The sequence below is a fragment of the Rhineura floridana genome, chromosome 2, assembly GCF_030035675.1.
Source record: "Rhineura floridana isolate rRhiFlo1 chromosome 2, rRhiFlo1.hap2, whole genome shotgun sequence".
NCBI lineage: Eukaryota > Metazoa > Chordata > Lepidosauria > Squamata > Rhineuridae > Rhineura > Rhineura floridana.
Window position 1 is genome coordinate 71,527,491 of NC_084481.1, and position 12,640 is coordinate 71,540,130.

At 42.3% G+C, this 12,640-nt stretch overlaps 1 long non-coding RNA gene across 1 annotated transcript in view; it reads right to left on the reverse strand.

Moving 5' to 3' along the window:
* Positions 1–5,731: 5,731 nt before the first annotated feature.
* The window catches only part of LOC133376556 (uncharacterized), a 36,971-nt gene continuing 30,062 nt past the window's right edge, over positions 5,732–12,640 (reverse strand). The window contains exons 3-4 of the long non-coding RNA XR_009760524.1: positions 7,383–7,442; positions 5,732–6,130 (exon numbers count right to left, since the gene is read on the reverse strand). This is a non-coding gene — a long non-coding RNA (uncharacterized LOC133376556). The remainder of the gene's footprint in view (positions 6,131–7,382; positions 7,443–12,640) is intronic.

A 12,640-nucleotide genomic window follows, 5' to 3' on the forward strand; every position in this document is an offset into this window, starting at 1 on the left:
TGCACTTCTGAATTTACCACTACACTACTGCCAGTCAATCATTGCACTCTGTAGGTAAGGGCCTCCTGGAGATACCATCTTATCAGAGGGTCTGTTCAGCACAACATAGGAAGTGGACCTTTAGTGTTGGCACATACCCTTTGGAATTCCCTCCCCTTAAATATTAGACAGGCACCATGTCTGTCATTTTGGCGCCTACTGAAGACCTTCCTCTTTCAACAAGCCTTTTGAGTAGAGACCTTATCCCAGTCTGCATCTATGTTGGAATTGCTTTTAAAGATTTTTTTAAAGATCTTTTACAAATGTTTTTAAACATGTTTTGTTTTAAGATGTTTTTAAACATGTTTTGTTTTAATATATGTTAAAGTCTGCTTTTAAGATGTTTTAGAGTGTTTTTACTGTTTTGTTTGCCTCCCTGTGCTCCTGCTGGAAGGGCAGGAGATAGATTAGACAGACAAACAGACAGGAAGGAAGGAACTGAGTACAGTATTGCAAACCATCATGTAAACCAATCTTGCATTTGGGGAAATAGTAGCAATAATTACTTTATGCCACTTCCACGTATTAAAATCACAGAACATTAGAAAGAGACTCACAGTGCCACTCTGCCTGCAAGCCTATATGTACACTTACTTGGGAATAAGCCATGCTGAACTGTGTGGGGCTTCTTTCCAAGAAAGCGTGCTTAGTATTAAACTGTAAGCTCCCTGATCCTTCCCTAGCTAGCACACCACCCTACTGGAGTGAAAAGCACCAGGGAAAAACCTTTAATTCAGAATTTCCTTCTTTTGTGAATGTATGCCTTCATCTTAGAGATATTTCAACATTGTTTTTTTGTGTCTGGTATGCCTGGCCAAACTGATAAGAAAATTGTAAAGGTCAAGCCCAGATTAGGAAAGTGAAATGCATTTCCTATGGGGTAAGAATTGCTAGTGTGTCCTCATATCCTGGGAATATATGATAGACATAATCATCATTTTCTTTTCAAATTTTGTCAGTTTAGGATGTGTATATATATATTCTTTCATCAACCTCAGTATTATTTTTCACAAGACAGAAACAGAATGCTGACCTTCAGGTGTGTTCTCCTTGATGGACAATTTGCATGTCTCATTTCCTGTGTGTGTGTGTGTGTGCGCGCGCACGTGCATGGGAAAGGGGGTTGCACAAGCCACTGAACTGCAAAGAATTGAAATGATATACCTGATGACTGCATCCATGAATAGCTAGGAAATTTTAATCCAGTTTTGAATTAAACTACACTATGTCTTACATTAGGAGGGTCATTTGAGCCAAAAACAATTTTCTTCTCTTAGCTATCCAATAGATTATAGCCCTAATGGTTTAATTGTTTGGATAGCTCCATTTTACCCAGCATATCTGCATCTAGTCTTCTCATGAGATTAACACAAAAAAGCCAGTGTGGTGCAGTGGTGAGTGTTGGATGAGGACCTGGGTTCAAATTCCCACTGAGCCACGAAGTTTACTGGGTAACCTTGGGCCAGTCAGTCTCTCGTTGTCTAGCTTATCTCACAAGGTTGTTGTGTTGATAAAATTAGAGGAGAACCATATAACCCCCCCCCCGAAGTCTTTGGAGGAAAGGTGGGATATAAATGTGGGCTATAATGATGTTAGTAATTTCCAAATATGCTGCACATTTTAATGTTAGGTTGTGCCTTCTGTTACAATGCACTGAGAACCTCATGGTGTTTGTGTGGTCCTGTGATTGGCTTCCATCCATCCAGATTACAATTATTGACATTTTATTATGCCAAATGTGCAAATGGAATAAAATATAGTGGTCTTTGGCACTACTATAACTAAGTAGTATTCAGTAGTCTTAGGCTGTATGTACACTCACACACCCATTTGTAGCACAAAGTAGTTTTTCTTAATATGAAATCATGTATGTTTGTCCTCAGTGTGCTGCTTTCAATCTAAATTGTTTCTAGGTTATTTGATTTGCATTTGAAAACCCTCCCCTTGATTAGGTTATCCATATCTTTTCCTCTCGACACGTCCCAGGTGAATGAAGAAGTGGTAATTCTGATCTTGATATACACCCACTTACAACTTCATTGGACAGGTCTGTAGATGCACCCTCCACTGCTGGGACCGCCACTGGCGGGTAATGCAGAATCAATCTGCATTGAGCTTTTATTTAATTTATTGTGCTTTTCAGGGGCATAAAATATGCAGCAGTCCAGAATGTGTGTGGACTAGGTAGGAAAAATTAGATGTCATTGTGCATTGAATACAGAACATAATGTTGAGTGTGCACAGCCTTACCCACGGATAAAGGTGGATAGAATTGCAGCCAAACAGCACAGTCCTCTGCATGTTTTCTTGAAAGTAGGGATGGAAAGGTCTGCCCATTACAGCTCTCTCCGTTTCTCATTTTCCCAGTGTTAAATTCAGTTCTTCACATTTCTGCAGCAATTTGTGAGGTTTTTTTTTAAAATCCTCATGAAGATTATTCATCATTTTAGTGCAAATATCTCCTAATAAAAAAATTTTTGCATGCAGTCTTGACAATACCTGAATATAATGCCCCCAATATGATGCATCTTTGTATGTTATTTTGTGCACTCATTCCCTTAATATATGCATTTTTGTAAACATTATTTGGTTGGAGAACTGCATTGCAAAATTCGGATATGTGTGAATTTTGAAAGATGGCTCTGTTTCAGTCCTCAGCTTGTTTTGGAAAGTACAGATTTCACTTTAAATGTGAACTGAATTGAAATTCTCCCCCATCCCTACTTGGAAGCAATTCCCACTGGGTTCAATAGGGCTCACAACCTAGTAAGCATTTTTAGGATTGTAGTAGTTGTATATTAGAAGGATGAGAACTGTTTATAGGATTTCCTGCCTGCTTGAAATTATATGCAGGAGTTGTACCTGTTCTCCAGCTATGACTGACAAGACAGGCGAATGTTTAAATATCTGAAGGTAACAATTTAAAACAAACAAAAAATCCAGTTAAGACACTATACCATCACCCAGTTCATTGCCCAACCTACCCCTTAATTGGCTCTCCATCATTCCTCAAGCTCTCACTTTTGAAAGTACGCACCACCCCCTAAATTTGAATTATGAACACACACACACGCTTATAAGGGATACAGACATTCTCAAGTCCTCCATCCACCCAACTCTCTCTTGAAGAAGCCATTTTCCCCACTAGGGCCCTTTCCTCCCTTATCCTCATGGGCAAGGGAGACATAGCTGCTCCCATCCTCACACATCAATCCTCCCTTCTCTAGTCTTCCTGTGCTCTTAGAAATTAGGGGCAGGCCCCTGTCTCAGTCTTCTGAAACACAATGCAGCCATCAGATTGACAGCTGTGTACATCTACCATGCCACATATGAGAATGTAAGACTGTGTCTGCATAGCTGCATTGCTAATTAGTTACCCTTCCCATTCAGCTTCCCTCCCCCTTTTATGCCTGCCAACCCAGACTGAATAGGTGAGCTCATTTTCTCCCTCCCTTCTCTTTTCTTTCCCTCTGTTCCTCTCTTTTCTCCCTCTGCTCCTTTCAATGGGCTCCTGCAGTTGCTCAGGCGGACAGCATTCCGTTGCCAGGCAACTCTCCAAAAAGGGGAGCCAATGCTGCTGGCATTGACAGAGCAAGCAAGCCTGCTTCAGTGATGACACTGTGATGCTGTGGCCTAATTTTTACCTCCCTGAATTAGGTACAAAAGAGGACCTTCTTCAGTGTCGCTGATGAATTATTTGGACCATTACTTTGTTGCTTAGCTTGGGCTTCCCCCTTCTGTCCTCCTGATTGGCACTTCTCATTCCAGCCCAAGGCCTCCCAAAGTCACGCACACCTAATCCATTTGCCTGAATTTGGAATTGCTCACTCTGCCTTGCAGATTACTACCAATTTTGTGGTAGCTGAAGCCGCCAGTTAGTGTAGAGTCTGTAGACATTACTGAGCTAGATTATGGACCAATGGTTTGACTCAGTGTAAAAGGTAGCTTCCTATGAAGCTATGGTATCCATCCTTAAACTTTCCCATAACCCTCGAGAAGGAGAGATCTGCTTGTAAATTTTAATTGTGTTAGATTTTTTAAAATTACTATTTCCCAGTTTTGTTTTCTGCTAATTTTACTAGGAGGCCATCCTAAAGAAAAACCTCTTCTTTTGCCTGAAATGGCTGCTGCAGAATCTTCTTAGGATCTTCCCCCAGCCTTTTGCCTTCTATTTAAGAACATAAGGACAAAAGAAGAACCTATTGGATCCAGCCTAAGGCCTATCTGCTCTGGCATCCTATTTATCACAATGGCCCTCCTTGCTGTTCATCCTCAGCAATTGGTATTTAGAGACATGCTTCTTGATCCTGATGGTGAAAATGGATCCTAGTTTTATAAAAGTTAATAATGGATTGCTGTTGATTTTCTGCTTTGAACTCTATAGCTCAATAAAGATGTTGACCTTGTGTGTGGACAGTAGCTGTGAAAAAGGAAAATTCCAGGTTAGGCATCGTTAGGAAACGGACTGAGAACTGCCAATATCATAATGCCATTATACATGGTGAGACCACATGGTTATCTATGATGAGACCACACTTGGAACACTATGTACAGTTCTGGTCGCCTCACTTCAAAAAAGTATTGTAGAGTTGGAGAAAGTTCAGAAAAGGGCGGCCAAAATTATCAAGGGGATGGAGCAAATTTTTTCTAAGAAAGGTTACAATATTTGAGATTTATTTGTTTGGAAAAAAGGTGAGAACTAAGAGGGGACATGACAGAGGTATATAAAATTATGTGTGGTGTGGAAAAAGTGGATAGATAGACTTTTTCATTCTCTCATAACACTAGAAACCAATGAAGCTGGAAGCTGGAAAATTCAGGTCAGACAAAAGAAAGTATTTCTTTACATAGCATATAGTTAAACTATGGCATTCATTAGATGGCTTTAATAGCTAATTAAACAAATTCCTGGAGGCTAAGGCTATCAGTAGCTACTGGTCAGGTATGTGCTACCTTCAGTATCAACGGGAGTATCCCTCTGAATAGCAGTTGCTGAGTATCACAAGTGGGGAGAGCATTTTTGTATAGGCCAGTAGTTGGTCACTGTGAGAATAGGATGCTGGACGTGATGGCCCTTTGGCCTGATCCAGCAGGCCTTTTCTGACATTCTTATGTTCTTAAACTTTATTTTCCTCCAAGGCAGAAACAACGTGTTTGGGCTCCAAGTTGGATTACTTGGATTACTGCAATGCGCTCTATGTGGGGCTGCCCTTGGCTCTGGTTCAGAAGCTCCAGCTGGTACAAAATGCAGGCTACTGATGGGAGCACATGGCCAACAACATGTGACACCACTCTTAAAACTCTGCACTGGTGACCCATCCACTACCAAGCCGGGTTCAAGGTCATTGTATTAATTTACAAAGCCCTGAACAACTTAGGTCCAGGTATCTTAGGGACCACCAGAACCCTTATATCCCAGCTTGATCACCGAGATCATCCACAGGAACAGCTCTGATCGTCCCCCCCAAGTTGGCGAGGCTCATTTAACACTGACACATAATCAAGCCTGCAGTGTCATCAGCCCAGTTCTCTGGAATGCTCTGCCAACAGAAATTCAGCAGGCTCCTTCTGTTCTAACTTTTAAATGCCTGCTGAAAACCTTTCTGTTTCATCATGTGTATGCAAGCAATTAAGAAGATGCCTTTTTACAACAGTTGACTTTATTGTATTTTTAATGTTTTTATCATATGCCTGCTTGCTTGTTTTAACTTGTTGTAAATTGGTGTTTTTAATGAAATAGCGGTATGCAAATGTGTTTATAAAGAAATAAGTTTTGGATAAGATTCTCTCTGTGGGCCTTCTCCTTGAGTAGGCCCAACTCCTTCACAAAGCTGACACCTCTACCTATTCACTTGCCCTAACTCTTTGGATCCAGTCTAGACAGCTACCTAGAGGGAGAGGTCAGACAAGGTTAACAGAGGGTGCTCTCCTTCTCCTTGGTCCTTTCACTGCTTTCTTGCCAAGAGGGAGCAGGTGACCATGCAGCGACATCAGGAAGCAGCATCAAGACCAGAGGGTCGACTGGCAGTGGCTCCTTCTTCTGGAGTGTTGCCTTCAGCAGATGCCCAAAAATGCCAGCCCAATGCCCGCCCTGGGAACAACAACACAGAACTGCTTCAATCTGCATACATTTCATTTTCTAAGCCCACTTTTATGACATGTAAATGCTGTGATGAAAGAATAAGCAACACCTGTTACTCTTTCTATATATTCACTTTATAACAATTTTAGACAGCAGTCCAATGTATACCTACTTGGAAAGGAGGACCAAGCTCCATGAGATGAAGAACAAGAAGAACAAGAAAATTATTATTATTTTGATTTTTAAAGGAAATGTGTGCTCTGGGTGCAAGGGGATAACTGTTTAACCCTTTCCCTGTGGGCCCGTTCCCCAATCGATATCCCGCCCTAGCCAGACGCTTTCCCATCCATAAGGGACACAAAAAGTAGCCCGAGGAAGGTGGTTTGGACTGGAAAAACCATCTGTGGTGATGGCACTAAAACACCCTGTCTCTGCCACTATTCAAGTCTGATCAAAACTTCAGCTCTCTGCAGCTGTATTTCAGGTTTTTTTTTAAAGGCAGGGGACTGCTCATGCATCTGTTACATCTCATCTGGTTTAACTGAAAATTTCACTAAATAAACGGGGGCTTCCAAGTAGGAATGCACAGGATCAGACTTCTAATAGTGCAGTCATTAATGACCCCAAGGAAGTCGATAGAAAAAATCAATAGCCAGTGATGTTAATGGAGTAGGATTGTACCCATAATTTGCAAAGTGATCTGTAAACTTTATTGTGCTTGTTCTGTGGAGTAACTTCATTTTTATTCTCATTCTACAGATAGGAGTGAGGCAGAAAGGCAACAACTTGCTGAAGCTTATATGGAGATCAAATTCATACAAAACTGATATAAGATGGTTGTTTTACAGGTCCCTACCTGCAATACTAAGGCCCAAACTACATAAGACATTGATTATCCACAACAAGATCTCCTGTTTCTTTTGAAAACAGCTCCAGATGCCCTCAAATTGGACTGGGACCTCAGTATTGGGGGAAGAAGGGACAACCTTTTCCTCCAGGGGTTTCCAGTGTGGTGCTGTCCAGTTGTTCTTGGACTACAGTTTCCATCATCCCTGACCATTGACCATCTAGGAGGGTCCTGCTTTGGCTACCCCTCCTTTCCCCTATGCCAAGGAAATGAAACTAGTGGCCCTCAAGAAATTCCTGGACTACAGCTCCCATCATTCCTGACTACTGGCCATGTTGGCTGAGGATGATAGGAGTTGGAATGCAACAGCATCTGGAGGGCCACAGGTTCCCCATCCCTACCCTATGTACTTACCTCATTAAGGAAAACATCCATGTAGTACTCAGATAAAGAGCTGGTGGGGATTCTTTAGATCTGAAAAACAGCACAGAGGGAAAGTTTAAACTCTCTTCCTCCACAGTGCCATGGGTCCCAATTCACTTTACCCACCCCATCCAATGGCTGCTTTCAAACACTAGTGTAGTGGCAAATTCAGGAGTGCAGGGTCCCTTCATGTTAGTCACAGCCACACCCCTTCCCTCCACACATTTTTTGCTGCATTGTTGAGAATGAGATCCTTGTTAATGCCTTCTCCCACAAGAGACGTCCCTAGGAGCCAATAAGCATAAAAGAGCAGAACATAAGAGTGTTAGCTACTGAGAAGAGTCCTCTCAGAGGCTAATTCCCCTCCTTTCCCTCTTTGGCTCCAATCTGCAGAAAGGGACAAGGAAACATGTTAGAAGACTCTTATCAGTGGCCACCAAACTCCCTTTTCATGCTGTTTGGCTTGTAGGATGATGGAGGCAGAGGGGACCCCCCCCGAGACCCCAGATGACTATACCCCTGCTTTCAAAAGAAATTAAAAGAGACAGGAGAACCGATCACAGTTCTGCAGCATCTTATCTGGTTTGGCCCTAATTCCCCATAACAATGAAACATAACAATCAAGTTTAAAATCCTAAATGGGTAACCCCACCCCACCCCTTTAATAGCTGCAGCTGTTGCTGTTGCAAGATTATTTTGGTGCTTCTCTATTTAACAGTTTCATGCTAAGCTTTGCTCACAAAAACAGGAAAAAAACTCCCAGCCCCCCCCCCCCCCCGTGCAGATGCTGCAACGGACTATATTGATATATTCCGTTGCCGCTCCCCCCCCCCCCCGCCAGTTTAAGATGACACTGCAAGTTGAGGCTGCTGCCAGCCCGCAACAAATGAAATAATACTCCAGTTCTATGCACTGTGTACACACAGCTGTCTTCAAAGGGAAATGGACTAATCCTAGTGCATTTCCTTTGCTCAACTGGTGTGTAAAGAAGAGCCTCTGGGCTTACAGGGGAAAAGACTGACTAGCCTTTGTTTATTTCCCTCCATCTCCAGGCTCATTGCTACTGGAAAAGGAAACAGGCTAAGAGAGCAGGATTCTCGTCAATTTCCTTTTGCCAATAGAATGGCTGGAGGCTGTGTTCAGTCCTCTGCTACACCTGGGCCCATTCTTAAAGGATGTGGCCTTTTGCAGACAAAAACAGCACCCTGCTTGTTGTGGCTGAAGTATTTGCAAACTTTTCTGAGTAGGAAAATTTAGTAGGGAAGTGTTAACTGGATGTCGTTCAGCAGGACTTCACAACATCTACTGGTGGTTCCCTACAAGTTATCAAAAACATGGCAGAAAAGCAATATAAGGAATGTATGGGTGGCAACAAAAAGGTTAAGTTCAAGTAATGGGGTTTCTGTTGCTTTTTTTAAAAAAGGCCAACATTGAGTTCAGTGGGGCTTACGCATGGATAGGATCGCAGCCTCACAGTGCAATCCTATACCTGTCTATTCAGAAGTAAGTTCCACTGAGTTCAGTGGGGTTTACTCCCATGTAAAGGTGTATAAGATTGCATTCTAAAGCTACCAACACTAAGAGCTCTTGCAAACTTTTTTTTTCCTTTTGATGAGTGTATTCTGCAACATGTCATTGAGCCAAGCTCCTGTACGATTCCAAGCCTAATTCAAAATGCTGGTTTTGATCTTTAAACCTCTTTATGGTTCAGGATCCCAATATCTTCTGGAACATTCCTCCCAACAAGAACCTACCCAGACCCTTAGATCTTTGTCTGAAGCCCTTTTCCAGGTTCCCTATCTGAGGGAGGCTCGGAGGGTGGTGACAAGAGAGAGATCCTTCTCAGCTGTGCCTTCCTGTCTGTGGAATGCACCGCTCAGCAAGGTCTGCCCGGCACCTTCACTGACATCTTTTTGGCGCCAGGTAAAGATTTAATCTTTTTTCCCAGGCTTTTAATAGACTATGATGGTATTTTTGTTGTTAGCGTACTGCCAAAGCTTCCTATGGCTGGTATAAGGGTTCTATTTTGTTTTGCTTTATGATATAATGTAATTATTTGTGTTTTTTAACAGTGCTGTAAGTCTCTTGGAGGCCTTTGGGTAACAAGTAACTAGCAATTAATTAATCAGTTAATTAGATAATAGACACAATAACAGTGTATTAGTGGTGGATTCATACTGGACTGTCCACACAGCATTCCGCTTTATTAGTTCTGTGGATCTTCCCCAATGTTAATGCATTATTGTCATCTGGAGAGGCATTCTTATGTTGGGTGGGGGGCGGGATGGTGGGGGGGTGAGCGAGTGGTGGGAGAAGGTGAATGAGCGAGCAGGCGGGGGAGCGTGAGCAGCCAGAGGGAGGGCGAGCGAGGCAGGGGGCAGAGGGTGAGCTGGTGGGCAGAGGGGAGAGCGAACAAGCGAGTGGGTGGGATGGTGGGTGAGCGAGTGAGCAGGGGGAGAGGGAGAGGGAGCGGAGGGGGCAGAGGGCGAGTGGGCAGGCGTGGGGGAGAGCAAGAGAGTGGGCGTGGCTGGGCCGGTGAGCAGGCAGGCAGCGATCCGCGGCAGGGAGCGGTTCTCCACCACCATAACTAGGGGCCCTTCAGGGACTCCTGTGGGCCATGGGGTCCTTGGCCAGGGCCCCACCTGGCCACACTTTGGAGCCGGCCCTGACTGCCTCTCATATCTGGCAGGCAAACACAAAAACAACTAAGGTATGATTAAATCCCTTAGGAATCTAAAGCCTTTAACTTTGCATTTATATCCCTGTGATTTAAGTGGGCCAAAGGGCATCTAACTTTTCCTAGGCTGCAGCTTATGAGTGAGCCTCAGATAGTACAGTCAGCTGGGTGGGGAGCCATTTGGTTTAAAATATTTATAAACCACTTACTATTTCTGTGTTTTAAAATGTATTTTAGTTGTTTTTATTGCATTCTGTGCATTGTCTTGAGACTGGGGATGGATGAGAAATTCGATAAAGGCAAACTGTACGTTGGTCTACCCCAGCGTTTGTATGCTCGCTATCTTTGCAGAGTGGTCTTGTTTGCTGCATGCTTCTGTGCGTTTTCCCTGATACTGGATTTTTTTTTAAAAAAGTGGCGAATATAGCAATATTGTTATCAATGACACCTTCAATATGAACTACTGAAATGTGTATTCCATTTAACTTCTGTGCCATAGAGGTGAGGATGATAGCCATCATTGTTTGATTCTTAACCTGTCTCCCCCTTGTATCTGTATTTTTTAACATCTCTGTCTTTAGCCAGATTCACAGTTCTTTAGTAGTCTGTTGCCTCAGGCAGGCAAAATGTATCTTGCCACCAGCACACTGGAAAACTGACTGAGGTGTGTGGGAAGGAGAGAGAGAAAGCAAAATAAGTTGGTCAAACAGGCTAACTGTAAAGTCAAGAACTCAGCAGACAGCAGCACTCAAGGATCGATGATAAATTGGGTTCAGTTTTCAACTTTCAGAATTACATCACATAGCTGAACTAAAATAACTTTCAACTGCACAAGCCTCATTTAATTGCATGGGGCGGGCATTTGTTGGATAGACAATAACGATGAGGCAACATGCCCACTTGATTTCCTGGCTCATTTATTTTTGAATAAAAGATATTGCAGGCCATCACTGGAAAAAATTAAAACAATAACATTATTTTTCAGCAACGGAAAAGGAGAAACCAGGAAAAGCAGAAGATAACAAAGTGCTAACTACAACAGACCATAACCAGTGGCCAGTTTGCTGAATTGACAACCAAACCAGCATCAAGCTGTGAACTACATCCCTGCTTGAGGTGTATGTGTAAGGCTATTATTATTGTTATTATTAAAATGTCTTAAGTGGTGTACAGTCTAAAAGACAAACAATATACAATTAAAACAATAAGAAAAACAACTTAAAACCTATAAAACAGCAGCATAAAAATAAAACAGACATTTGGAGGACTCAAACATAGGGTCCAATCTTATAGTCAGGGAAAGTCTGGGCAAAACTACGTGGATGACAGAATGATGCATAGCCACCCTTTGTTCATCAGTTGTTGAGAACACCTGATTGGCAATGTAAAGAGATGAGGTCAGAAGCAGAGCAAGGTCGGTTAAGAAAGTGGGCTGATTCATTTTCTTAAGTTGCTTATGCCTGCTGCCCCTGTGGTACACACAGCCAACAGAAAGGCACTGAACTTGAGCAATGAGGTCAAAGGATGATAATAGTTTTCAGCTGTGGGCGGTGAAGACTAGCATCCTGATTTTACAGTCTTTGGAGGACATGCATGAGTTTGCCCACTTGGATTTAGAAATCAGGACTTTCTCTTGGATCTCTTGAAGAAGGTGCTATTGTGGAAAAATGCCTCAGGACTGATTATCCAGAACGAGTACTCTAAACTTTGGGACTTGGCAATTATGGAGAAACTAATCTGACAGCTTAAGTTTCTGAGAAACCCAATCACAACAGAATCATTTTCAATAACTTAGAGTGATTTTATCAGTTTTATTAATTATGAAGATGATGAGACACTCATACCAGACAGGTATGCCCATGTATGAGGCCTATAAAGGTTTCTTTCAAAGTTTCAATAGTAGCCTGGAGTTGGGAGGCATTACTTTTAAGGACACTCCCCACAATGATCTAAATGGCAGAGGAACACAAAACTCAAATTAGTATTGGAAACCCTTTCCTCACCTGTACCTGAGATTTGATCTTGCTATGCACTGTTCTACATGGCTAAAATGTCTACTGGCTTTAATGCTGTATATGATGTTTTTGGAATATTATTCGTTTCTTTCCTTACAATAAAAAGTTCTTAAAAGAAAAAAAGAAGAGGTGCTATCACTTCGGTCCATCTTTGAGTGATCATATAATTTCCCTGTACCACCACCTCAATGAGTCCTTACAGCAATGAACAGGAGGGTACAAATGAGTCCAAAAATCAAAAAATAAGGTATAATGGCATCACTTACTATCTGCTTCCTATTAGGAATGATTATTTCTTGTTACCATGCCTGGGGAAAATAATCTATTAAACCTCAGGGACAAATGTATCCCAAGACCTTTTGCCATCTTAAGTGGCTATAATTAACCACACAGTTTGCAATGGTCATCCTAGGTCCCCCTGCAATGTCACAAAGGACACACATTTCAGCGTACATGATGCTTCAATGTTACCACTAAAAATATTGTCACACACACCCCAATTGTCATGCAACCAGTCTGGACCCTCATCCACAATGAGCCAAACACAGTGGTCATTA